The sequence below is a fragment of the Puma concolor genome, chromosome D3 (genome assembly GCF_028749965.1).
Source record: "Puma concolor isolate L17-30 chromosome D3, mPumCon1.1.hap2, whole genome shotgun sequence".
Classification (NCBI taxonomy): Eukaryota; Metazoa; Chordata; class Mammalia; order Carnivora; family Felidae; genus Puma; species Puma concolor.
Window position 1 is genome coordinate 44,205,278 of NC_141678.1, and position 25,667 is coordinate 44,230,944.

General features: G+C 39.2%; 1 pseudogene; it reads right to left on the reverse strand.

Moving 5' to 3' along the window:
• Positions 1 to 2,830: 2,830 nt before the first annotated feature.
• On the reverse strand, positions 2,831 to 3,367 carry LOC112868291 (large ribosomal subunit protein eL21 pseudogene; annotated as a pseudogene).
• Between the last annotated feature and the right edge of the window lie 22,300 nt (positions 3,368 to 25,667).

Below are 25,667 nucleotides of genomic sequence, written 5' to 3' on the forward strand. Positions count from 1 at the left end.
ATATAGAACTATATTAATAGTTTATCTAATTCATAAAGATTTCATTCTACAGAGAAATACAATTTGTAAAGTAGTAATATACTCCAGTTGATTAAAACTCACACATAGCTAAAGTAATTTAACAATTGAACATCTTTTCCCAGCAGACACTAATTCAAAACAATCTATCTTTGTTTGTAGGATATGACTGAATCCTCAGCAGCAAATAGAATTCACTGGTCCATTATATGAACACAAAGGCTGTTAGAATGTGCATGCCTGGTGAGTATTAAGCACTGACATTCAGGAGTCAGGTGGAACAGTGTTTTATAAACTCGATCCGTCTTTATTTCGAAGCAATAACAAATCCTTTCACAGAAATAATCTTCATGCTCATCATATCATGGAGTTCATATAATCCAAATCTGAATGGCCACATTTGAATGATCAAATATATTTTTATATAAGATAATAACAAAATGTTAATTTTGAAATCATTACAAGTGACAGTTGATTTAGGAAGACTTATGGGGCATAATCATATTATATACCCATTTACAGATGAATAAACCAGGATACAGAAATGCTAAGTGACTTGTTCAAGATCACATCAGTACAAAGTGGTAAATCCAACCTTACCAAAGTATTCTGGCTTTAAATCTAGGATTCTTCCCATTGTACCATGCTGTCTGCATCTTTTTAAGATATGCATTGGAGGTCCAATGTAATATGAATTGAAGAAATTATAGAAGAGATGCAGACTCCCCACTCCCACTTCATGTCTGTTGATTTCAAGTCCAGTGACCAACTAACTTAATGATGTTAGGTGGCAGAGTCAATGGGTAGTCCCTGAATTTGGGCTTCACAGACATTTCCTCCTGACTTCATGGACTCCTTTCCTCGTTGGTTGGCAATGACACTACTCCCAGATGCTTGGAAGTGAGTGATAAGGTTTTAAAGGAAGTGAACTGTTCTTGAAAAAAATTGTTCTTCTTGACTTTTTAGACTGGCTAAATTATAGCCATCTTTCCTATGACATACACTAATTTACTTGTACTTACTGTGCCCAATCATTGCACTAAGTGTTTTACATGCTTTATCTCATTTTACTTTATCTCCATAAAAATTCGGTGAAACATATACCATTCCTACCATCTTATTTTACAGACAAGGAAACTACAATTTAAGAGAGGTTAAGTAATTTGCTTGAGATCGGGAGGTAGCAAAAGTTAAATGAAGAATTTAATCAACAGACTAAGATTCCAGATCTCAGGCTATTAGTCTCTTGCCTTTGAACACGAAAATTGTTGAGGCTGTTCTGTGATGACCTCCCATCCCCATGCCTCCATCCAGCAGTTAAGATATCCACAAAGGTTTTACATGGGTTCAGACTAACGTTGCAAAACAAATAGCAGAAGTAAAATGTGCATTTTAGGCTAAAAAAAGACGTCTCTAAGATTTAATGTGATAATAGAATATCATTCAGCAATAAAAAGAATCAACTACTTATACATGCAAAAACACACATGAATCTCTTCATTTTCTTTCCAAGTTTTTATTTAAATTCTAGCTAACATACATGGTAAAATTGGTTTCAGGTATAGAATTTAGTGATTCATCACCTACATATAATACCCAGTGCTCATCCCAACAAGTGCCCCCCTTAATACCCATCACCCATTTAGTCCATCCCTCATACACTTCCCTCCACCAACCCTCAGTTTGTTCTCCATGGTTAAGAGTCTCTTTGGTTTGCTTCCCTCTCCCTTTTTCCCCGTTCCATATGTTCATCTGTTTTTGTTTTTTTTTTCAACGTTTATTTATTTTTTGGACAGAGAGAGACAGAGCATGAACGAGGGAGGGGCAGAGAGAGAGGGAGACACAGAATCGGAAACAGGCTCCAGGCTCTGAGCCATCAGCCCAGAGCCCGATGCGGGGCTCGAACTCACGGACCGCGAGATCGTGACCTGGCTGAAATCGGCCGCTTAACCGACTGCGCCACCCAGGCGCCCCTCATCTGTGTTGTTTTTAAAATTCCACATATGAGTGAAATCATATGGTATTTGTCTTTCTCTGACTGACTTATTTTGCTTAGCATAATACCTTCTAGCTCCATTCATGTCATTGCAAATGGCAAGATTTCATTCTCTTTGATGGCTGAGTAATATTCCATTGTATATATATACCACATCTTCTTTATCCATTTATCAGCTGATGGACATCTGGGCTCTTTCCATAGTTTGGCTATTGTTGATAATGCTGCTATAAACATCAGGGTGATGTACCCCTCCAAATCTGCATTTTTGTATCCTTTGGGTAAATACAAATGAATCTAAAAAGCATTGTGCTGAGTGAAAAAAAAACATATTCAGGAGACCTTATAGTATATGATTTTACTTATATGACATTCTGGAGAAGATAAAAATACAAGGACAAAAAAATACATTGGTGGTTACTAGGGCCTAGGGATGGAGAGAGGGGTTAACTACAAAAAAGAACAAGGGAACTTTTGGAGGTGATGAAAATATTTTATATATAATTTTCAAAATTCTTATGATGTGCACCTAAAAGGGTAAGTTTACTGTGAATCTGCTTTCTAAAAAGTAAAAATGAATAAATGTGGTCTCTAAGACACTGTTTTCCAAATCTCCATTAGTGAGATACAACCCATCAGTGAGTTATGAACCCAATTTAACAGGTTGTGATTGGCATTTTAAAAGGTGCAATAGAACAAAATAGGAATATCAGAGTCTGTAAGCAGTAAAAGGAATATTGTTAATGAAGCATTTACTTCTGTTCCCCATATATGTATGTGATATAATTATTATTATTATTTATTTTATTTTTACAGTCTTGACGTCTTTTATTTTTTTTTACACTTATCATGCCATGAATTCATAGGGAATGGGTTCCAACAGCTCAGGCTCCTTTCCATTGGTTCTCACAAAGTGTGCTTCTCTGGGTGGGGCAGGCTGGCGCTTCAGTTGAACCCAAGTACCTTTCTCCTTGGCTTCCTTCTTTTTCTGATCATTTTCCTTCACACGCTTCAGGAGCTGTCTCAGCTCTTTGAATGCTTAATGTGCTCAATACGTACATTAATTCTCTTAGCAAGAATCTTGCCCTTAACTTGTTTGTTTACCACAATGCCAACAGCATGCTGGGTAACATTGTAGACTCTTCTAGTTTTGCCATGGTAACATTTGTGGGGCATTCCTTTTTGAACAGTGCCCATTCCCTTGATGTCCACAATATCACCTTTCTTGTAGATTCACATGTATGTTGCCAAAGGAACAACTCCATGTTTTCTAAAAGGCCTAGAGAACATATAGCGAGTAGCTCTCCTCTTTCCCTTTGTGTTGGTCATTTTGGCGAATTACTGGAAGGTGGCGTTTCCCCTGTATGTGATATAATTAAATATCAGGAAAAAGATATCATGGTCAGAGTGTTCTCTTTTTAAGTTTATTTATTTTGAGAAAGAGAGGATGGCAGCAGCAGAGAAAGAGGGTGAAAGAAAGAATCCCAAAAAGGCTCCACACTGTCAGCCCAGAGCCCTAGTGGGGCTTGAACTCATGAAACACGAGATCATGACCTGAGCCAAAATTAAGAGTTAGACGTGGACACTTAACCCACTGAGCCACCCAGGTACCCCCACGGTCAGAGTATTTTTAACAGAGGGAATTTAACACAGGAAACTTGTTTCACAAATGATGAATAGGTAGAGAAGCCAAATAAGGGAAGATAAGACAACCCAGAGATCAGCAATGGCAGAAACCACATACCTTTCGACTGGAGGGATAAAGGGAAGTAGCAGTGTTGCTGGGTCCCAGAGTTGGGGTCATCCTGGAGAAGCTTAAATCACAGGGGGACATTTTTGGCTGGAGCTGGAGCCACAGAGAAGAGCTAGTCGCTGTCAAAGATGCACTGCAGGCAGAGAAAGATGGGGAGAATCATCCTGGCTTTCCCATTCCTCCCACCCTCCAGTGTCAGGGCAGGACTGCACATGAGTGGCACCCACCCAGAAGTCAGTTAACGTAACTTGGGAGCCGTGGAAATACAGCCTCTTGGGATCAGCATCCTTAAAACTTGGCAGAGGAAGAGCAAGGAATGGATTTGAGAGCAGACAGTCCCAGGGTTGGCATAGCTGTGAAGTAAAACGCATTTCTGATCGAAGGTCAAATTCCAAAAGGTTTAAAAGCCATTACTTTAGGGGACAAAGCTATTCTCTATGTTATTCTCTCTATATACAGGAAGAATAAAGTTACACTTTCGACCATTAGAGGATGCCAAATTTTGCCCTTTAGGATGTGTTTGAAAAGGCAGTTTGAATTAAAGAAGTTGGATTGTAAGACTAACCCACTTGTCTCCTTACTATCGGAGGAGTCATACCAAGATCTCTTAGCAAAGGTAAAACTCTTAGCAAACGTAGATGAAATTTAGGCTAGGAACAACAGAGCAGGAAGAAAGTACACAAGAGGCAAATGTGTAAGCAAAGTAATAGTGTGGAAGGAAAATAATAGCAGTTAAAAATCAATATGCTGAGTATCAAATGGCCTCTGTCAGCAGCTGTTTGTGTGACAGCTCTATAAAACTTCCTGGATCCACAAGGAGTAGCAGCCATAATTCATCAACACAACCTTATTCCTGACTCTGAAGACTATTTAGTTTTTCCCGTTCCAAAGTTTTGACCTTGAATTATTTGGGATTTCTGACCTCAAGAAATGACTCCTGAGGCTCCCTCACTGAGTCAAAACTAATGCTTGATTCCTTGTGTTTAAAAACACTCAGAGCCACTCTCCCCTCCAGCCATCCAAAATGTCGAATGGAAAGGAGGCTAAGGGGAAGTGGGTGGCCCCAGTCCCTGCTGTCATGAAGAAGCAGGAGGCTGAGAAGGTGGTCAATCCGTTGTTGGCGAAAAGGGCCAAGAATTTTGGCATCAGATAGGACATTGAGCCCAAAAGGGATCTCACCTGCTTTGTCAAATGCCCCCCCCCCCCCACCTACATCCTGCTGCAGCAGCAAAGGGCTGTTCCCTATAAATGTCTGTAAGTTCCTCCTGCAATTAAGCAGGTCACCCAGCTTTGCACTGCCAAACAATTATTCAGCTGCTTACACTGGCCCACAAATACAGACCTCTGGTCAAAGCAAGAGAAGTAGAGACTGTTGGCTCAGGCTGAGAAGAAAGCTTCTGGCAAAAGGGGTGTCCCCACTAAGAGGCCTCCTGTCCTTCGAGCTGGGGTTTATATGTCACCACCTTGGTAGAAAACAAGAAGGCTCACCTGGTAGTGATTGCACATGATGTGGATCGCATTGAGCTGGTTGTCTTCCTGCATGCCCTGTGTTGTTAGATGGTGGTTACCTACTGAATTATCAGGCGGAAGGCCAGCCTGGAGTGTGTGGTCCACATGAAGACCAGGAAGACCTGCACTACTGTCACCTTCACACACATTAACTCAGAAGACAAAGGAACTCTGGCTAAGCTGGTAGAAGCTATCAGGACCAATTACAATGACAGATATGATGACATACGCCATCACTGGGGAGGCAACATCCTGGGTCCAAAGTGGGTTGCTGGCATTACCAAGCTGGAAAAGCAAAGGCTAAAGAGCTGGCCACCAAACTGGGCTAGGTGCACACTGTTGAATTTTCTGTACATAAAAGAAAATTGTTTGTTTTCACAAAACAAAAAACAAAAAACATGCAGTGCCTACTTTTGGACTTTGCCATCTATATCAACTGTCAGGAACAATGTACTTCAATCTGTTTCTTTTCTGTCTAGTCTCCTTCAGTTATTTTATTTTTAAAATTGTTTTAATGTTTATTTATTTTTGAGAGAGAGAGAGGCAGAGTATGAGTAGGGGAGGGGCAGAGAGAGAGAGGGAGAGAGAGAATCCCAAGCAGGTTTCACACTGTCAGCGCAGAGCCCGACACAGGGCTCGATCTTTCGAACCATGAGATTACAACCTGAGCTGAAATCAAGAGTCAGAGGCTTAATCTACTGAGCCACCCAGAAGCTCTGTCTCCTTAAGTTATTTTAAAATATGGTTCTGGGAATATTGTTTTAAATTCAACTACATCATTATTAAGAGTTCTTTTTCAAAGCATTTAATATTTGTTGAATGGAAGAATGGATGGATGTGCAGATGGATGAATGTAGGCAATGTGAGTGAGTCTCAATTCTAAGTTTCAGTCAGACTTATGGGGAGTCCTCAAGCCAGTTTCCTGGTTCTGATTTGACTAGTAGTTTTGATTTAAATTACATTAAATTAAATTAAATTTTTTATTTTTTATTTTTTTGGAGAGAGTGCAAGCACGGGAGGGGGCAGAGAGAGAGGGAGAAAGAGTATTTTAAACAGGCTCCACGCTCCGGTGGAGCCCCATGAGGAGGTCAATGCGTCCACCCTGGGATCATTACGTGAGCCAAAACCCAGAGCGACGCTCAACAGACAGCAACCCAGGCACCCCATTGACTTGTAATATAAAGACCACCAGAACCACTGGTGCTGCCATCTAGTGGTAGCATAACCTATATGTAAGAAAGGTAATTGCAGAAAAACAAGCTTGTATGCAAAACGAAGTATCACAATTCTTTTCCTGGTTCCAGCTGCTTATGGCTCCTGATTTGGCTATCTTTGATAGTCATAGCACTTCACCTTGATGCTTAACACATGTACAAGGAACGCTCTCAGGATTATATAAATCGATGTCATCAGCTCAGGCACCATATGGTGGAGTAAGTCCTCCTTGATACAATAAATGCCAAAGGTCTCTATGTATTTTGACACAGTCAACAGGCTCATGGTTTTAAAAAATATGATAACAGCTGTTTTTAAGAGAAAGCATGATAATAATTTTATTGCTTCCATACTTCAATTTCAATTTGATGACCCTCTTTAAAAGATATACTTTTTTTTCTATACAAACACTAACATCTTAATTGGAAAAAAAAAAAAAACACATTTATCCCAGAATATAACTACATAAGAATAAAATAAAATAGTTTCAAAGTTTAGGACACCATGAGTGTAAAATAAGGACTCCATTCTTGGGCATCCTGCAGCCTAGCCAAGTTGACACATAAAATCAACCATCACATGTGCCTTGGTGTGGACCTATTTTTATCCATTGTACTGTGCTCTCAATGGACTCTTTTAATCTGTAGACTCATGTGCTCCAGTTCTGAGAAATTTTATTGATTTTTTATTTTGAACATTCTTATACATTTTCTTCTATTTCTGGATTCCTATTATTAGGATTTCACAATTTCTAGCTGGTCTCCCAATGTTTCTGTCTACTTTTACCATTTTTCATCTGCCTTTACCTTGCTTACTGGAAACTTTTCTTAATTTTTTCATTCAACCATTTAAAAAAAATTTTTTTAATGTTTATTTTTTGGAAGAGAGACGGGTGAGTGGGGGAGGGACTGAGCGAGAGGGAGACACAGAATCCAGGCTCTGAGTCAGCACAGAGCCTGACATGGGCTTGCGCTCACAAACCTGAAGATCATGACCTGAGCCAAAGTCTGGCGCTTAACCAACTGAGCCACCCAGGTGCCAATTTTTTCAGCCCCTTTATGGAGTTTTTATTCTTGCCATCATGTTTTTAGTTTCAAGAGATTTTCTTTTGCTTTTGAGGGACCTCTGCATCCTTTCAAAATAGTATCCTATTCTTGATTAATTGGCAATACCTTTTCTTATCTCTCTCAAAATATTAATGGCAGCATTTCTTTTAAAAAGTGTTCTTTTCTCTCATGTGGTTTGTTTCCTCCAAGTTGCTTTTTTTCTGTTTATTTCTTTGGTTTCTGTCTTTCATACTGGAAACTTCCTTCGGATGTCTGGTTGTTTTCATTTCCTCAAGAGTAGAAAACTAAAAAAAGCTGCTTATAGGCTCCAAGAGGGGAGGGGAAAAGGGACATTCACAAAGGGGTAGTTGGGGACCACTACTGTCAGTATATTTAGATATGGTTTATTGGGCTGGCCAAATTCCTTAAAGGAAACTTTTCTGATCTCCTTTCATAAAAACAAGGCTGCCAGTTGCTGATTGGGAGAAGAGGCCAAGGTGTCTCGGGATCTGTGTTCAGTACTATATGCCCCACTTGCAATTATGCCTGATGTCAACTGTGCTAATCTCTCCCGAGAATAAACCCTTATGGTCTCACAAGGTCACCCTGACGGCCCAGCTTCAGAGTAGGCAGAAGACCTGGAGTCCAATTTCTTAGTAGACTCTCAACCAACTGTCCTTTTTATTCCACTTCTATGTCCTCTTCTTATTCCACTTCCCTACCTCCAGAGGTGCCAGAGGCTGCCACTACCTGAACCCATGGAGATCCTGCAGTGTAAATTGAGATGAATGTCAGCTTTCCTGACTTACGATTCTTTTTTGCAGGGTTTGCTAAACCATCTGTTTTGTAGCTTCAAAATCTTGCTTCTGTTGCCTCCTTTCTCTTTCCTCTTCATCTGGGGAGGGGGGGCAAGCCTTTATGCAAATCCCTTCACTGTTGTTTTAGTAGGGTTGTGAGAGGAGCAAGAAAAGGTAGATGCCTGTCTTTACCTGGAAGGCCTTTGGTGGGATCTTTGAAAATAATTTCTGTTTATGAAGCTTCTATTCATTTAAACATTCTTTAAATGTTTTTAAAGTAGAAAAGTTAAGATTTTTTTGTGGTCAAACATAATTAATTTGTGTATATTATTTCTTCCCTTGTTTCCAAACTTAAGAACCCTTTGTCCTATGTTAAGATTAGGTATTTACTTGGATCTGTCCTAAGTAAAATTGTCAAGTAACCATGGGTTTTTTTGCACCAGCTTCCAATCTTCTATTGGTGATGATGCCCTATCCCTCCTTCTGGAGTGTCCCCGATGCCTCTGAGAATCCCCATCATGCCCTCTGTTCACTAACATTCTCAGCCAAGACCCTTTCTTTTCTTCCATGGTGACTCCCTATGCTTAAGGCCTTCTCCAGTCCTATCCACCGCATTAAAATATAACCTGTCCAGGGTCTTATTTCATTATGCTCTGTTCTTTCTTAGCTAACTAAAGGTACAAGAACTGATTTAGAGGAATTTTACCTTCATTATTGATTTAATCCTTATGACAACCTAGTGTGGTAGATATTACTAGTCCCATTTCATAGATTAATAAATTGAGGCCTAGAGAGGTTAAACCTCTCTTATCCAGGGTTACTAGGCTAGTAAGTCAGAGAAGGTCTATAGTACAACAGCTTGTAACTACTGTATACATTCTCCCTATACTAGAAAATATTTACTGTGTTAACTCATATAATAAGACATTTAACAAATTTTAATGGCTATTTTTTAAGGCAGTACTTTACCCTAAATAGTGAGTCTGATAGTGAAAATTTAGAATACAACTGAAGTTTTAGGCAGCAGGGCCTTTTATTACCATTTAGGTTACCTTTCTCCTCCCATCCATTCCCACAGAATGCAGCGTTGATTTGGCATTTTTTTTTTAATTTTTTTTTAACGTTTTTATTTATTTTTGAGACAGAGAGAGACAGAGCGCGAACGGGGGAGGGGCAGAGAGAGAGGGAGACACAGAATCGGAAACAGGCTCCAGGCTCTGAGCCATCAGCCCAGAGCCTGACGCGGGGCTCGAACTCACAGACCGCGAGATCGTGACCTGGCTGAAGTCGGACGCTTAACCGACTGCGCCACCCAGGCGCCCCTGATTTGGCATTTTTAACACTGCAGCTAACGATCATAAAAATAAAGCCATTTAGGACCATGAAAAGCTCTGCAGGAGTTACGTTATAAACTATAGCACTCAGTTGAGAAAGACTAGCTTTTAAGCAGTGTATTTAGATATTTTGGCATGTTATTAGACACATACTTGAGCCCATTCTCCATTTCACCTCTGTATTTTCAATTCAAAGAAGGATTTTTATTCTTTGTGGAAACAAATGATATCAAAATCACAAGGCATCTTCTCTGATTATTTCCATCTAAGGTTGTATAAACACCGTATTTATGATTTCATACACATTTTTTATCCTTACTGGGCTATGTTGGTTTCTAAGAACGAATAACAGAGTATTCTAGATCTTTTCCGGGGATTCAGTATTAGCCTTCCTGTAACCCAGAACACTCAGCTCTCCACCTGACATCAAGTTGATCAAATCCCCCAGTTTCATACAGAAACACACACATTAATGGACTACTGTGTGCATTGTATGTGACACCAGAATAATAAGACAATGACTCTTCAGAGAACTCATGGTCTAGAGAAGAGAGACGTATAATATGCCATAAAAATATAAGAAAAAATATTTTAATTTTTTTAAATGTTTATTTTTTGAGAGAGAGAAAGAGAGACAGAGAGAGGGAATAGTGGGGAGGGGCAAAGAGAGAGGGGGACAGAGGATCCCAACCAGGCTCTGTGCTGACAGCACAGAGCCGGATGTGGGGCTGAAACTCATGAACCTGTGAGAACAGAAGTCTGACCCTTAACCGACTGAGCCACCCAGGTCCCCCCACTTAAAAAAAAAAAATTTTTTTTGAGAGAGAGAGAGAGAGAGAGAATGAGTGGGGGAGGAATTTTATTATTTATTTATTTATTTATTTATGTATTTATGTATTTATTTATTTATTTATTTATTTATAAGTAGGCTCCATGCCCAACATGGGGCTTGAACCTACGGCCCTCAGATGAAGAGTTGCATGCAACACTATTGAGCCAGCCAGGATCCCCAAGGAAAAAAAATTTTTTAATCCATTCCTGGGGTGCCTGGGTGGCTCAGTTGGTTAAGCATCCAACTTTGGCTCAGGTCATGATCTCACAGCTTGTAGGTTTGAGCCCTGTGTGGGGCTCTGTGCTGACAGTTCAGAGCCTGGATCCTGCTTGGGATTCTGTGTCTCCTCTCTCTGCCCCTCCCCCACTAGCACTCTGTCTCTGTCTGTCTCTCAAAACTAAACATTAAAAAAAATTTAAGGGGCGCCTGGGTGGCGCAGTCGGTTAAGCGTCCGACTTCAGCCAGGTCACGATCTCGCGGTCCGGGAGTTCGAGCCCCGCGTCAGGCTCTGGGCTGATGGCTCAGAGCCTGGAGCCTGTTTCCGATTCTGTGTCTCCCTCTCTCTCTGCCCCTCCCTCGTTCATGCTCTGTCTCTCTCTGTCCCAAAAATAAATAAAAACGTTAAAAAAAAAAAATTTTTTTTTTTTTTTTTAAAATTTAAAAAATCAATTTCTGAATTTTATCTTTTACACTTCTAGACAAAGAAAGGAGGCTTCAGACTCTTTGCTTCCTTACCTCCCACCCCCATCAAAAAACCCCTGAATCTTCTCATACTCTGTCTTCTCTCAGTAAATGGCATCCAGGCAGATTTTCAGGCCCCAAACTTCTATTACTCTTAATGTCCACGTCTATACTCTTCTTGCTGCTCTAAATCCAACCTATCAGTAGGTTCCGCCAGCTCTAACTCTGACATGCACTGAGCAGCTGACTGGTGTCCGTTCTGATGGCTGCTGCACTAATTTAAGCACTGCCGTTTCTCACTTGGACTCCTACAAATACCTCCCGAATGGACTCTGCTTTCCTTTCTCCCATTTTTGCTCCATGACAATTTATCTTCACAGAGCAGACAGAAGCTCTTTTAAAAGTGACATCAGGGGCACCTGGGTGGCTCAGTTGGTTAAGTGTCAGACTCTTGATCTCAGTGCAGGTCTGGATCTCACAGTGGTGAGTTCAAGCTCCAGCACTAGGCATGAAGACTGCTAACAAAGAAAAAAAAAAAAAAAAAAAAAAAAAAAGCACATCAGCTTCTGTTTCAGTCATGGTGGAAACAGGGCCTGGATTCACCTTCTCCCATAACAAGAAACTGGACAAAATGTATTTAATACTTGCTTTCAGGCATTAGACAACTAGCAGCCCAGTCCTGTCAGCTCTGAGAGAGAGGAAACAATCAGGTGAACCCTGTGATTGTCCCAGGTTACCTGTAGCAGTTTCTAGGCTTCGTGCAGACAAATCCCAGAGGTCTTACTGAACTGAACAGAGATGGCAGTTTGGGAAGGCCAAAGCAGTGAGAACTTGTGCAGCACCAGTTCTTGAAAAGACTTTATTTTCCATATCAAATGACCTTCGTCGCTGTGTTGTCAGTCAGCTTTCAGTTTCAGTTCCCTTTATTTATCAATCATTACATCATTACCAAAGCATCTTAATTACTCCAGCTTTAAACAGTCCTACGATGAGGGGGCTTATGGCTTCCAGTTTTGTTCTTTCTTCAAGACAGTTACTCTAGGTCTTTTCTACTTCCAGAAAATGTTTAGAATCAGCTTGTCTATTTCTAGAAAAAAAAAGCCTGTTAGGATTTTTATTGGAATTGTGTTGAATTTAAAGATCACTTTGGGGGGTGCCTGGGTGGCTTAGTCAGTTGAGTGTCTGACTTTGGCTCAGGTCATGAGTTTGGTTCATGGGTTCAAGCCCCACCGTGGGCTTTGCACTGACAGCAGGAGCCTGCTTCAGATTCTGTGTCTCCCTCGCTCTCTGCCCTCTCCCACTTGTGCACGTGCAAGCTCTCTCTCTCAAAAATAAATAAACATTAAAAAAAATAAAGATCATTTTAGAAATACTATTAATCTAATTATACTGTATCTTCTATTCCATGATCATGATATAACTTTCCATTTATTTAGATTTTCTTTAATATTTCTTATCAATATTTTGTATTTGTCACTGTAGACGTCTTACACAATTTTTGTAAATTTAATTTTAAGTATTTTATTTTTTTTAATGTTTATTTATTTTTGAGAGAGAGAGAGAGAGAGCACAAGCAGGGGAGGGTCAGAGAGAGAAGGAGACACAGAACTCGAAGCAGGCTCCAGGCTCTGAGCTATCAGCACAGAGCCTGATGCAGGGCTCAAACTCACTAACTGCGAGTTCATGACCTGAGCCAAAGTCAGACATTCAACCAACTAAGACACCCAGGTGCCCCAGTAGTTTTTTTTTTTTTTTAATGTTTATTTTTGAGAGAAAGTATGTGCACATGGGGAAGAGAGCAGGGGGAGGGGCAGAGAGAGAGGGAAACAGAGGATCCAAAGCAGGCTCTGCACTGACAGCAGAGAGCCCCATGTGGGGCTTGAACTCACAAACCTGGAGATCAGGACCTGAGCTGAAGTTGAACCCTCAATCGACTGAGCCACCCAGGCGCCCCTTTAGCAGTTTATTTTTGATGCTATTGTAAATGGTGTTTTAAAATTTCATCTTCTGATTATTTGCCGGTAAACAGACTATGACTGATTTTTGTATATATTTAAAAAAATTTTTTAACTTTTATTCATTTTTGAGAGACAGAGAGAAAGAAACAGAGCATGAGTAGGGGAGGGGTAGAGAGAGAGGGAGACACAAAATCTGAAGCAGGCTCCAGGCTCTGAGCTGTCAGCACAGAGCCCGACATGGGGCTCGAACTCACAAACTGTGAAATCATGACCTGAGCCAAAGCCAGACGCTTAACTGACTGAGCCATCCAGGCACCCCGATTTTTGTATATTAAACTTCTATTTTATGACCTTTAAAATTCACATATTAAACCTACTAGTTCTTTGTACATTCATTTTGATGTTTCTGTATAAACCATCATATCATTTGTAAATAAACACAGTTTTATGTTTTCCTTTCTATTCTAATTCCATTGTGGCCAGGGAACATACTCTGTAAAATTTTAATATTTTTGAAATTTCATGAGACTTGTTTTATGGTTTATCATTTGGCCATGTCCAAGAATTTTCCAGATGTACTTTAAAAATGTTTTTCCATTGTCTTCTGGAATCTATTGTTTCTCATGAAATATCATTTCCATGATGAAATACCATCATATATCATTGCTCCTCTGTACGAAATGTTTTTCTCTGGATACTTCCAATATCTCTTTATTTTAGTTTTTGGTTGTTGGACTGCGATATACTTAGTTGTGCTTTTCTTGTATCTATCTTGCCTGGAATGTGTTGAGCTTCTTTGGTAGGTAAGTAAATTATTTCCACAAATTTGTGGAAATTTCAACTATTTTTTTCTCTCGCTCTTTTTTTGGTTCCATTCTCTTTCTCTTCTCATTCTGAGACTCAATTTGCACATCTGTTAGATCACTTAAAATGTCCCATTATTTGTTCATTATTTTTATTGTTCATTTGTTGTGTTCATTATTTATAATCTTGTATCCCTTCCATTTTCAGAATGTATAATTTCTTTTTTTATTTTTTATTTTTAAAAATTCATTTTATTTATTTTGAGAGAGAGAGTGTGTGTGTGTGTGTGTGCGTGCACAGCTGGGGAGGAGCAGAGAGAAGGAGAGAGAGAATCCAAGAAGGCTCTGAGCTGTTAGTGGTCTCTTGAACTATGAGATCATGACCTGAGCTGAGATCAAGAGTCAGACGCTCAACTGACTAAGCCACCCAGGTATGCCCACAATATATGATTCCTAATAATCTTTCTTCATGTTTGCTGACTATACTGATATTGAGAATTGCCTCCCAGGCCACCAGCTACCAGAAACATAATTGAGTGAGGGCCCAAGTTGTTATATTGTGAAATCCATGACTGTTTGTGCTTAGGCCACAAGTTCTCATGGGCTGCTCCTGGTCAAACACTAAGGAATCCTCTGATGGCTCATGTTGGCCTGAGGACTCCTTGTTGGCATTCCTGAACTTTCCTTAGACTACATGACACCTAATGTTCCTTCCTCCTCTCCTTCACTCCAGGTCAGACTTGAACTGTGATATGATGGCTATCACAGCCTCCCCCAGTCCCTTTTCCATTTTCTGTAAGAAGCATTTCCCTGAACGCATTCTTAATGTCTGCTTTTAGGGAGTACCTGGAATAACACAGGTAAAATCAGGAGTGTTCTGAGAAAGCAGGATGGAAAGATGAAGATTTGAGACTGTCTTGCCTACTACCTGGCAGGCCAACAGGATGGAACGAGGAAAGTCTCTGGCAGAAGGCTGCAGCTCAACTGCTGAAGGTTTTACTAGTGGTGAACTAGGAAAGTATATCTGTGGAAAGCAATGTTGTTAAAGGTAAGATAATACAGACATACATCCAGACTGTGTTCTGAAAACTATTGATGCGTTTGCATCAAGCGTATACTTGCCATAAATGAGTGTGGCAGGGAACAAAGGCAAACTTGCTCCTGGGAAACACAGACCCTTCTGGTGGCAGACTTTGGCTCAAGGATTCTCCATTGCCCTCTCCAAACCTTCCATAGACTGCACAGACAGTCCATCCAGCAAACCTTCCTTTCCTCTCTCCTTCACTTGGAATCAGACTTACATCCCAGTCTGATGGCTCTCTGGCTTTTTCCAGCAACCTCCTTATATTCGCTCCCAAGTGCTTCCTGTAACACAACACTTGCATGTTTAATCCCTTCTTGGTGTCTACTTCTGAAAAGGGCCAGGTTAACACATTGGCCCTTTCTTCTGCTATCTCCAATAACTGTTAAGCCCAACCAATGAGTGTTTTCATTTCATAAATTATACTTTCCAGTTATTGAATATATGTTTGGCTCTTTTTCATAGTTTCCATTTGTCTGTTGACATTCCCCATCTATTAGTCATTATTCCAGTACTTTTCATCAATTTCCTAACAGATGAAAAAAGACCAATTTCTTATCTAGACAAACTTAAAAAAATTTTTTTTAATGAAGTTGAATGTTTTATTATTAAACTATTTATCTTCCTGCAAGGCTGTTGCTTCACCATATAAAAATAGCACCAGCAAGCACAATATATTACAAAATTAAGATAGTATTGTTCTTGATCTGACCTGAGACATCAGGTTACATAGTAATGAAGTCTTTCATTCATGCCAGTTTAGGTAAAGTTCCTAATTCTTGCTGAAGGAGCCCTGATTCATATAGTTAATAAATATAACATGTATTCATTTGTTACTACAATAGTATTTGTATAGCTAGGCCACAAAAGGTCTAGAATATTGATCCTTTCAGTGAATTACATTTTGATCTTGAAGAAATTGTATCTCTTCTTTCTAACATATTTTAGACAAATCCAACTCCAAATTACTTTTTTCCACCAAGCGTTAATGGTGCCTTTTCTTTTTTTTTTTTTAATTTTTTTAACGTTTATTTATTTTTGAGACAGAGAGAGACAGAGCATGAACGGGGGAGGGGCAGAGAGAGAGGGAAACACAGAATCAGAAGCAGGCTCCAGGCTCTGAGCCATCAGCTCAGGGCCCGACGCGGGGCTCGAACTCACGGACAGGGAGATCGTGACCTGAGCTGAAGTCGGACGCTTAACCGACTGAGCCACCCAGGCGCCCCAATGGTGCCTTTTCTATTCATGCTCCTGTTTTATGTTATATACCCTTCCTGAGTAATCTTTTTCACTGCCATTATTTCAGCAACTCCCTCTATGCTGATAAAACTAATGTCACATGTTTTGCTTAGTCCTCACCTTAGAACATTAAGAACCAGATACTCAATTGCCTTTTGGCATGAACATATCATTATTTCCCATGTACCTCAATGTTAACTTGTCAAAATGAACTTAATCACCTTTCTCACTAACCATGCTTTCTTATAACTTAACAATATTAATTAATGAACATAGAATCTACATGATCGCTAAAAGGTGATATCCTTGACTTTTGCCCTTTACCTTTACGTAAAACCAAGCCATCAAGTCCAGTTATTGATTTAGTCTCCAAATTGTTTATTAAATCTATCTTCTCTTTACTACTACCATCATCTACTTTAGTAACATCCAATTTTAGTCTCAACCTCTCCCCCAAGACACTCCCCACTTATGCCACAGCTCTATTCGAATTGCAAGGCTATCTCTAAGGTGGCTTCCTATTACATAGAAATTACAAACTCTTCTTTCTTTTTTAAGTTTTTTTTTTAAATATGAAATTTATTGTCAAATTGGTTTCCATACAACACCCAGTGCTCATCCCAACAGGTGACCTCCTCAATGCCCATCTTCCACCCTCCTCTCCCTCCCAACCTCCATCAGCCTTCAGTTTATTCTCAGTTTTTAAGAGTCTCTTATGGTTTGGCTCTCTCCCACTCTAACTTTTTTTTTTCCTTCCCCTCCCCCATGGGTTTCTGTTAAGTTTCTCAGGATCCACATAAGAGTGAAACCATATGGTATCTGTCTTTCTCTGTATGGCTTATTTCACTTAGCATAACACTCTCCAATTCCATCCACGTTGCTACAAATGGCCACATTCCATTCTTTCTCATTGCCAAGTAGTATTCCATTGTGTATATAAACCACATCTTCTTTATCCATTCGTCAGTTGATGGACATTTAGGCTCTTTCCATAATTTGGCTATTGTTGAAAGTGCTGCTATAAACCAAGTGCCCCTATGCATCAGCACTCCTGTATCCCTTCGGTAAATTCCTAGCAGTGCTATTGCTGGGTCACAGGGTAGATCTATTTTTAATTTTTTTGAGGAACCTCCACACTGTTTTCCAGAGTAGCTGCACCAGTTTGTATTCCCACCAACAGTGCAAGAGGGTTCCCGTTTCTCCACATCCTCTCCAGCATCTGTAGTCTCCTGATTTGTTCATTTTATCCACCCTGACCAGTGTGAGGACAAACTCTTCTTGATCTCAGCTTTGCATCCCTCTCCTATTTCCCTTCCAGATACTTAGTGTCCCCTGATTTACACTGGAGCCATTGAACTTGTTCCACAATATTATTCTGTAACTTGATTTTCTACCTTGACTCATGCTGCTGTCTCTTTTGAACTCTTCCCATGCTTGTCACCTGTAACTTTTCCCCTTTCCTTACATATTAGTTCAGGCAAGAACTACTTCAGGATACTACTCCTGAATTTCTGAAACCACATTAGAGACTCTAGACTCTCATAAATGATGCACCTATTTTTGATTATTATTATTATCACAGTGATCCTTTTCATTTGTCTCCCTCTCATTCATTTTTATGCTGCATTCACTATCTTGTAGGCAGGGTAAAACGATGAAAGTATAGGTATACCTTAGAGATATTGCTGGTTTGGTTCTAGACTACCACAATAAAGCAAAAAAAAAATCACAGTACAGTGATTCATATGAATTTTTTAGTTTCCCACTACATATAAAAGTTATATTTAGCTTATACTACAGTCTATTAAGTGTGTAATAGCATCATGTCTAAAAAAATGTATATAGCTGAATCAAACAATACTCTTGTTAAAAAGTGCTAGCCATCATCTGAGCTTTCAGGGAGCCATAATCTTTCTGCTGTGGAGGGTTTTGCCTCCATGTTGATGACTACTGTGATTAGCATCTGTTGAAGTCTGGAGTGGCTGTGGCAAAATCCTAACACGACAATGAAGTTTGCCACATTGGGTGATTCTTCATAACTGATTTCTCTGTAGCATGCTGCTGTTTGATAGCATATTGCTCACAGTAGAACTTCTTTAAAAATTGTAGTCAATCTTCTCAGACTCTTCCACTGCTTTATTAACTATGTTTATGGAATATTCTAAATGCTTTGTTGTCATTTCAACAATCTTCATAGCATCTTCACCAGGAGTAGATTCCTTCCCCCAAAACCAATTTCTTTGCTCATCCATAAGAAGCAACTTCTTATCCACTGAAATTTTATCATGAAATTGCAGCAATTCAGTCACATTTTCAGGCTCCACTCCTAATTCTAGTTACCTTGCTATTTCCACCACATCTGCAGTGACTTCCTCCATTGAAGTCTTGAACCCCTCTAACTCATCCATGAAGGTTGGAATCAACTTCTTCCAAACTCCTAGTAATGTTGATATTTTGGCCTTTTCCCATGAATCATGAATGTTCTTAATGGAATCTAGAATGGTGAATCCATTCCAGAAGGTTTTCCACTAACTTTGCCAGATTCATCAGAGGAATCACTGTCTATGGCAGCTATGGTCTTCTGAAATGTGTTTTTGTAAATAATAAGACTTGAAAGTCAAAATTACTGCTTGATCCCCAGGCTACAGAATGGATGTTGTGTTAGCAGGCATGAAAACCACATTCATCTCGTTGTACATCTCCATAAAAGCTCTTGGGTGACCAGGTGCATTGTCAGTGAGCAGCAATATTTTGAAAGGAATCTTTTCTTCTCAGCGACTGTCTCAACAGTGGCCTTAAAATATACAGTAAACCATGTTGTAAACAGACATGCTGTCATCCAGGCTTTATTGTTCCATTTATAGAACACAGGCAGAATAGATTTTGCATAATTCTTAAGGGCCCTGGATTTTCAGAAGCGCAAAGGAGCATTGGCTTTAACTTAAAGTCACCAGCTGGAGTAGCCCCTAACAGGAGAGTCAGCTTGTCCTCTGAAACTTTGAAGTCAGGTATTACTTCTCCTCTCCAGCTGTGAAAGCCCTAGTCAGCGTCTTCCAATAGAAGGCCGTTTTTCCACATTGAAAACCTGTTGTTTAGTGTAATCACCTTCAGTAAGGATCTAGCTAGCTTTCTGCAGCTTCTACATCAGCACCTGCTGCTTCCCCTTGCACTTGGATGTTATGGAGGTGGCTTCTTTCCTTAAACCTCAGGAACCAACCTCTGCTAGCTTCACACTTTTCTTCTGCAGTTTCCTCACCTCTCTCAGCCTTCCCAGAATTGAAGAGAGTTAGGGCCTGGCTCTGGATTAGGCTTTGGCTTAAGGGAATGTTGCAGCTGATTTGATCTTCTATCCAGACCGCTCAAACTTTCTCCATATCAGCAATAGAAGTGTTTCACTTTCTTATCACTGGTGTGTTCACTGGATTAGCGCTTTCAATTTCCTTCAAGAACTTTTCCTTTCCATTGATAACATGGCTTACTGTTTGGTGAAAGAGCCCTCGCTTTTGGTCTATCTTTGCTTTCAACATGCCTTCCTCACTAAGCTTAATCATTTCTAGCTCTTGATTTAAAGTATGAGACATGTGGCTCTTCATTTCTCTTGAACATTTAGAGACCATTGTAGATTATTAGTTGGCTCTTGTGTCTCAGGGAATATTGTTGTGTCTTAGGGAATAGGAAGTCCTGAGGAGAGGGATAGACATGGGAAATTACAGGTAGGTTAAGCACTCGGAGCATACACAATGTTTGTCAATTAAGTTCTATGTCTTATATGGGTGTGGTTCGTGATGCCCTAAAACAATTACAATGGTAACATCAAAGATAATTGATCACAGATAACCATAATAAATATAATAATAATGAAAACGTTTGAAATATTATGAGATTATCAAAATGTGGCACAGAGACAGAGTGAGCAACTACTGTTAGAAAAATGGCGCTGATAGAGTTGTGTGACAGTGTGCCTATATAGTCAGTTGCAGATACTTCCATTGAACACTAGATGTCACTCTGATCTTTCATTTGAAAAAATAACACCATGCTGTTTCTACCTCTAAAATGAAATTTTTAAAAAAAGGGTTTTTTTTAAATTTATTTCGAGACAGAGAGCAAGCAGGGTAGGGACAGAGAGAGAGGGGAAAGAGAGAATCTCAAGCAAGCTCTGCACTGTCAATGCAGATCCCTATGAGGGGCTCAAACTCACAAACTGTAAGATCATGACCTGAGCCAAAATCAAGAGTTGGACACTTAACTGACTGAGTCACCCAGGTACCCCTAAAGTCAATTTTTAAAAATTATCTTTTGCCTGGTTAAATCTTCGGGTTAAAAAATGCTGTCAACCTGAAATTTTCTTTTAACCAAATTTTTAGACTTATGCAGGTTCAAAATGTTAAAGTGTCAAAACAAAAGCTAATTAATTTTTACAAAATCTGCTGAACAATTTCTTATGAGTTAGCTTAGCATGGCCTGCCCAGCAAGTATTTGCTGACTATCAAAAGAAATGTATTAATTTTGAAAAGCATGTAATTAATTTTATCTTTGAAAGCATGGAACCTGGAAAAGGGTTGAAAAAATGTTTAAGGCTTTTTTTTCTAAACTTCACAAAAGGTAAACTCTCACCTTTTACAATAAGAATAGTAAATATTTTATGATTTATTGTGATTATCTGCAGAAACTTCAAATATTCAATAATTTAAAAGAGGTCTGAAATATACCAAAATGATACTGTCTCAGGGAAAACATTTAGAACATGCTTTAAAAAGCAAAGTGTTAATAGTGGCTCAATTTTCTAAAAAGTCTTTAAAAATATTTCTTATACAGAGGAAGACTCATATTATATTAACTTCTATTTTCTTACCAGCTTTGTAAAGGACTCTAGTCCCATCTAATTATGCTAACCTAAAATTTGGTGGTCATTCTTGATTTTTTTTTCTTTTCTCCCATCTTCTATATGCAAATCTTTGACGAAGTCTTTTGATTCTGACTCCAAAATGTATCTCTAATCTATTACTTCTCTGTCTCCTCTGCCACCACCCTGGTTTCACGCCACTGGCTGTCACCAATAGGCATCATTTTTTCTTCTCTCTGCCCAAGCTGCTAGGCCACTAGGAGCCCTCAACTCTGTAGGGGAAAAAGACCAACTCCATTTTATTGATTTTTAAAAAATGTTTTATTTATTTTTTGAAAGAGAGAGCGAGCACGTGGGCAGGCCCAAGTGGGGGAGGAGCAGAAAGAGATCGGGGGACAGAGGATCCTGAAGCGGTCCCTACATTGATAGCAGTAAGACCGATGCAGGGCTCACTCACCAACCGTGAGATCACGACCTGAGGACCTGAGCGGAAGTCCAAAGCTTAACTGACTGAGACGCCCCAGGGGCCTCCGCAACTCCATTTTATTTTATTTTTTTTAATTTTTTTTTTCAACGTTTATTTATTTTTGGGACAGAGAGAGACAGAGCATGAATGGGGGAGGGGCAGAGAGAGAGGGAGACACAGAATCGGAAACAGGCTCCAGGCTCCGAGCCATCAGCGCAGAGCCCGACGCGGGGCTCGAACTCACTGACCGCGAGATCGTGACCTGGCTGAAGTCGGACGCTTAACCGACTGCGCCACCCAGGCGCCCCAATTTTAAATGTATTCTACATAGAGCCCTTAAGGAGCAACCTCAGGTAGAACATCCTGCAAAGTTGAACTGATCTAAAGAAGTTCACATATGGGGTGGCTGGGTGGCTCAGTGGGTTAAGCATCTGGCTCTTGATCCTGGCGGCGGTCATGATGTCACAATTGTGAGATCGAGTCCCACGTTGGGCTCCACACGGGCGTGGAGCCTGCTTAAGGTTCTGTCTCTCCCTCTCCTTCTGCCTCTCTCCCTCAAGCACGCATGCAGGCACACTTTCTCAAAAACAAAAAACAAAAAAAAAAAAAACAAAAACAAAACAAAACAAAAATGTTTACATACCAAAAAGAACTATGACACACTGTGATCTCAGGAACATCACATAGCCATCCAAATCAGTGCTTCAAGGAAAGAGAATTCAACATTGCTATCTCTCTGTTATAGCAGACGTTACTGACAATGTTCTTCTCTTTGTTGGTTTCTAAATGATCAGAACTGCCAAAATGGGGTTATTTGTATTAGTGAAAGAACAGTGAGTCTTGAAAGTATTTCTCTTGTGGCAATAATCCTTTTTGTTATACTGTGAATGTAGCTTCTGCAAATAATTGAAACTTTTATCTTATTTTAATGAAACAGTTTAGTCTCTTTGTAATTCATTTTGTTGGAGAACATCTAACAAGCCTCTCCTTTATAGTGATTGACATAGAAACAGCCACATTTTATTCCTTTCCTTAAAGAGGGGTAATTTCTCACATAAACTTTACTGAGTACATTATAGGGTAGACCACTCTATTAAATTTTCCTGGAAATTTATTTTTAGCTTGATTTATCAGATCAACCTTCAGCCTGCAGCTAAATAACATTTGTATTTCACTGCCTGATCCAGCAGATAGACTGAGAATCATATTTTAAGGGACTGGAATGAAGTATTCCTATCATCTTCAGTTTTCCTTTATCTCTCAGAGTCTTCTGATTCTAGTTATTTCTCACTATGTTCTTTGATTTAACATCTTCCTTCATTCTCTGTTTAGCACAGAGGAGGAACATTAAACACATATACTATCTGAAAGTAATATTTAAGCATCATGGTTAATGTGTAAGGGTTTTATTTCCAAATTTAAATTAATTTGTTTTCTAATATTTGTGTAAAACTATAAAGGAACCAAAAAGCTTTTATTCTTACTCCAAATTTTTTTTGCCCAACATTGGATAGAGGAGAGACGGGACAACTGTCTGGACTATAGTAGCCTACATTATAAACAGGAATCTGCCTTAGATATTTCCTCCCTATCTTAATATGTTCTTCATTATATTGGTTACCATGTATTGAATATATTCTATTTGTCAGTTGCTGAATTGGGTACTTTCTGTGTTTTCTCATTAACTGATTTAGTCTTTGCATCAACCCTATGAGGTAGGTGTTACTATCCTGTTTCACAGTTGAGAGACTTGAGGTCAGTAATGTTAAGTAACTACCTAAAAGCGCAGAGCCAGTATGTCATTGTACAGGTATTAACCCAGTTTTTTTTCTGGACCCAAAGTATGTATGTATGTTTGTTTTAAATCTATTTTATGCCTTTTCCCCCAAATATTTTTTTTTAATTTTGTTTAACGTTTATTTATTTTTTTGAGACAGAGAGAGACAGAGCATGAACAGGGGAGGGTCAGAGAGAGGGAGACACAGAATCTGAAACAGGCTCCAGGCTCTGAGCTGTCAGCACAGAGCCCGACGCGGGGCTCGAACTCACGGACTGTGAGATCATGACCTGAGCCGAAGTCGGCCGCTTAACTGACTGGGCCACCCAGGCGCCCCGCCCCCAAATATTTTCAAGTAGGTACTCTCATGAAAAACTCACAAGCTTCAAGTGTTGGGAGAGTTCAAATCTTTGGCATTTTCTGTCCCTTTCAATAAGGTGAAAAAGAAACATGCAACAAAACATGGAGGACTTATGTGGACAATTTTAGAAAGCACTCACTAGATTGTTTTTAAAATACAAAAACAAGGGGCACCTGGGTGGCTCAGTCAGTTAAACAGCCAATTTTAGCTCAGGTCATGATCTTGTGATTTGTGGGTTTGAGCCCCATGTCAGGGTCTGTGCTGACAGCTCAGAGACTGGAGCCTGCTTCATATTCTGTGTCTCCCTCTCTCTCTGCCTCTCCCCTGCTCGCACTCTGTCTCTCTCTCAAAAATGCATAAACATTAAAAATTTTTTTTACACAAAAGTAAGAAACACATACAAAGCATCTCTCAAAATTAATCTGAGAAACTAAGTACCTTTTTTTAGTAATAAAAAAAAATACCCACTATTTACATTCTGTGTCCACAGTAATTGATATAAGAGCTGCAATCTGGTAGAGAATTTGATTTTTATAGTGGGATATGGAAGAGTCCTGTAGATCTCTAAGAGCCTAACAAGACTCAAGTGTTGTTAATCCTCTACTCAGACTACCAGAGAAAACTATGAAAGTTTAAGCTTTGGGAGTAGCAACTCAGGATCCCAACATGACTAAATGCCAAAGGACAGATGACGACATGTGAGGTAAATGGACCACATGTTAGGCCCAAAGAGGTACTACACTGATGGATGATCAGGTCAGTTTATGACTATAGCTATTATCATATATATATATATATATATATATATATATATATATACACACACATATATATATATTTAATCTCATATATATGTAATTAGCAATAGTTAATTCATTATTATACTTGCAGGGCTTTCCTCTTATATTCTGTTATTTTCCAGGAGGTTTGCTTTATTTATTTAAGAAATGTTGGTTATTAAAGTTTCACTGAAGACTGAAATATTGTCCATTTAACTTGTGGCCAGAATTATCACTATGCATAACTTCATTTTTTATAAACTTAGCTTTGATCATAAAATGTATCTTTTCTTCCTCACTGTATTAGCTGTGATATTTAGTCCCAACCAAAACAAAACAAAACAAAACATACTTGGAAACTAGGTACCATACAAATTAAAGGGAAATTAATTTTGTCCTGATTATAAGACAACTTAAATTTAAATTTCACAGATAAGATGTGAAGAACTTCTAATAATAGCAAAGAAAAAGGAAAAAAAACATATAAAACTATAGGCCTTTAAGAAAGACCTGCTTAGATGATTAGATGATTTTAGAGGAAAAAAATGTATAGGCTTAAAAATAATAGTTGGAACATTATTAAAGCTATTGAGTGAGGATTTAGGTTTCCCTTCCTTCTCCCACCAAGCACAGCAGTGCTATTAAGGGAAGTAACACCTATTTAAAGGATGTTAAGAAAGTAAAATTTTGTTTTGTTTCACACCACTAGTCTAACATTGTAGCTTGAGGTCGGTCAGATGACACCTTTTGTAATTATGGTGGCAGATGCTGGTCTGTATAGAGTCCCAAGAGAATTCCAGGCTCTGAGCTTGAAGTATTGGTTTCTCTTTGATATGGAAGGCTGGAGAACCCTCCCCCTTTCCTGAAACCTTTATTTTACCATTCCCCTTCCAAAACTCAGGTTCTGCAAAAACCCATTAAACTTTTTGTTTATTCTCTTTTAAAATCCATCTTCTTTCTGCTAATTTCATGAGGCGAGAGTGCGGACAGGGATTCTGGCAACATCTGAAGAGAATAGAAATAAAATAGTGTTTGGTTCTATAATGGTGAGTAAACATTAGAGCTAAATTATTGACAGTTTTTATAACTAGGTCATTATGACTTATCACTAAATTTGTTGTCTATTTCAAATTCTCCATCATATGAATGTCGGTATTCTTGAAGTTCATCAGCATC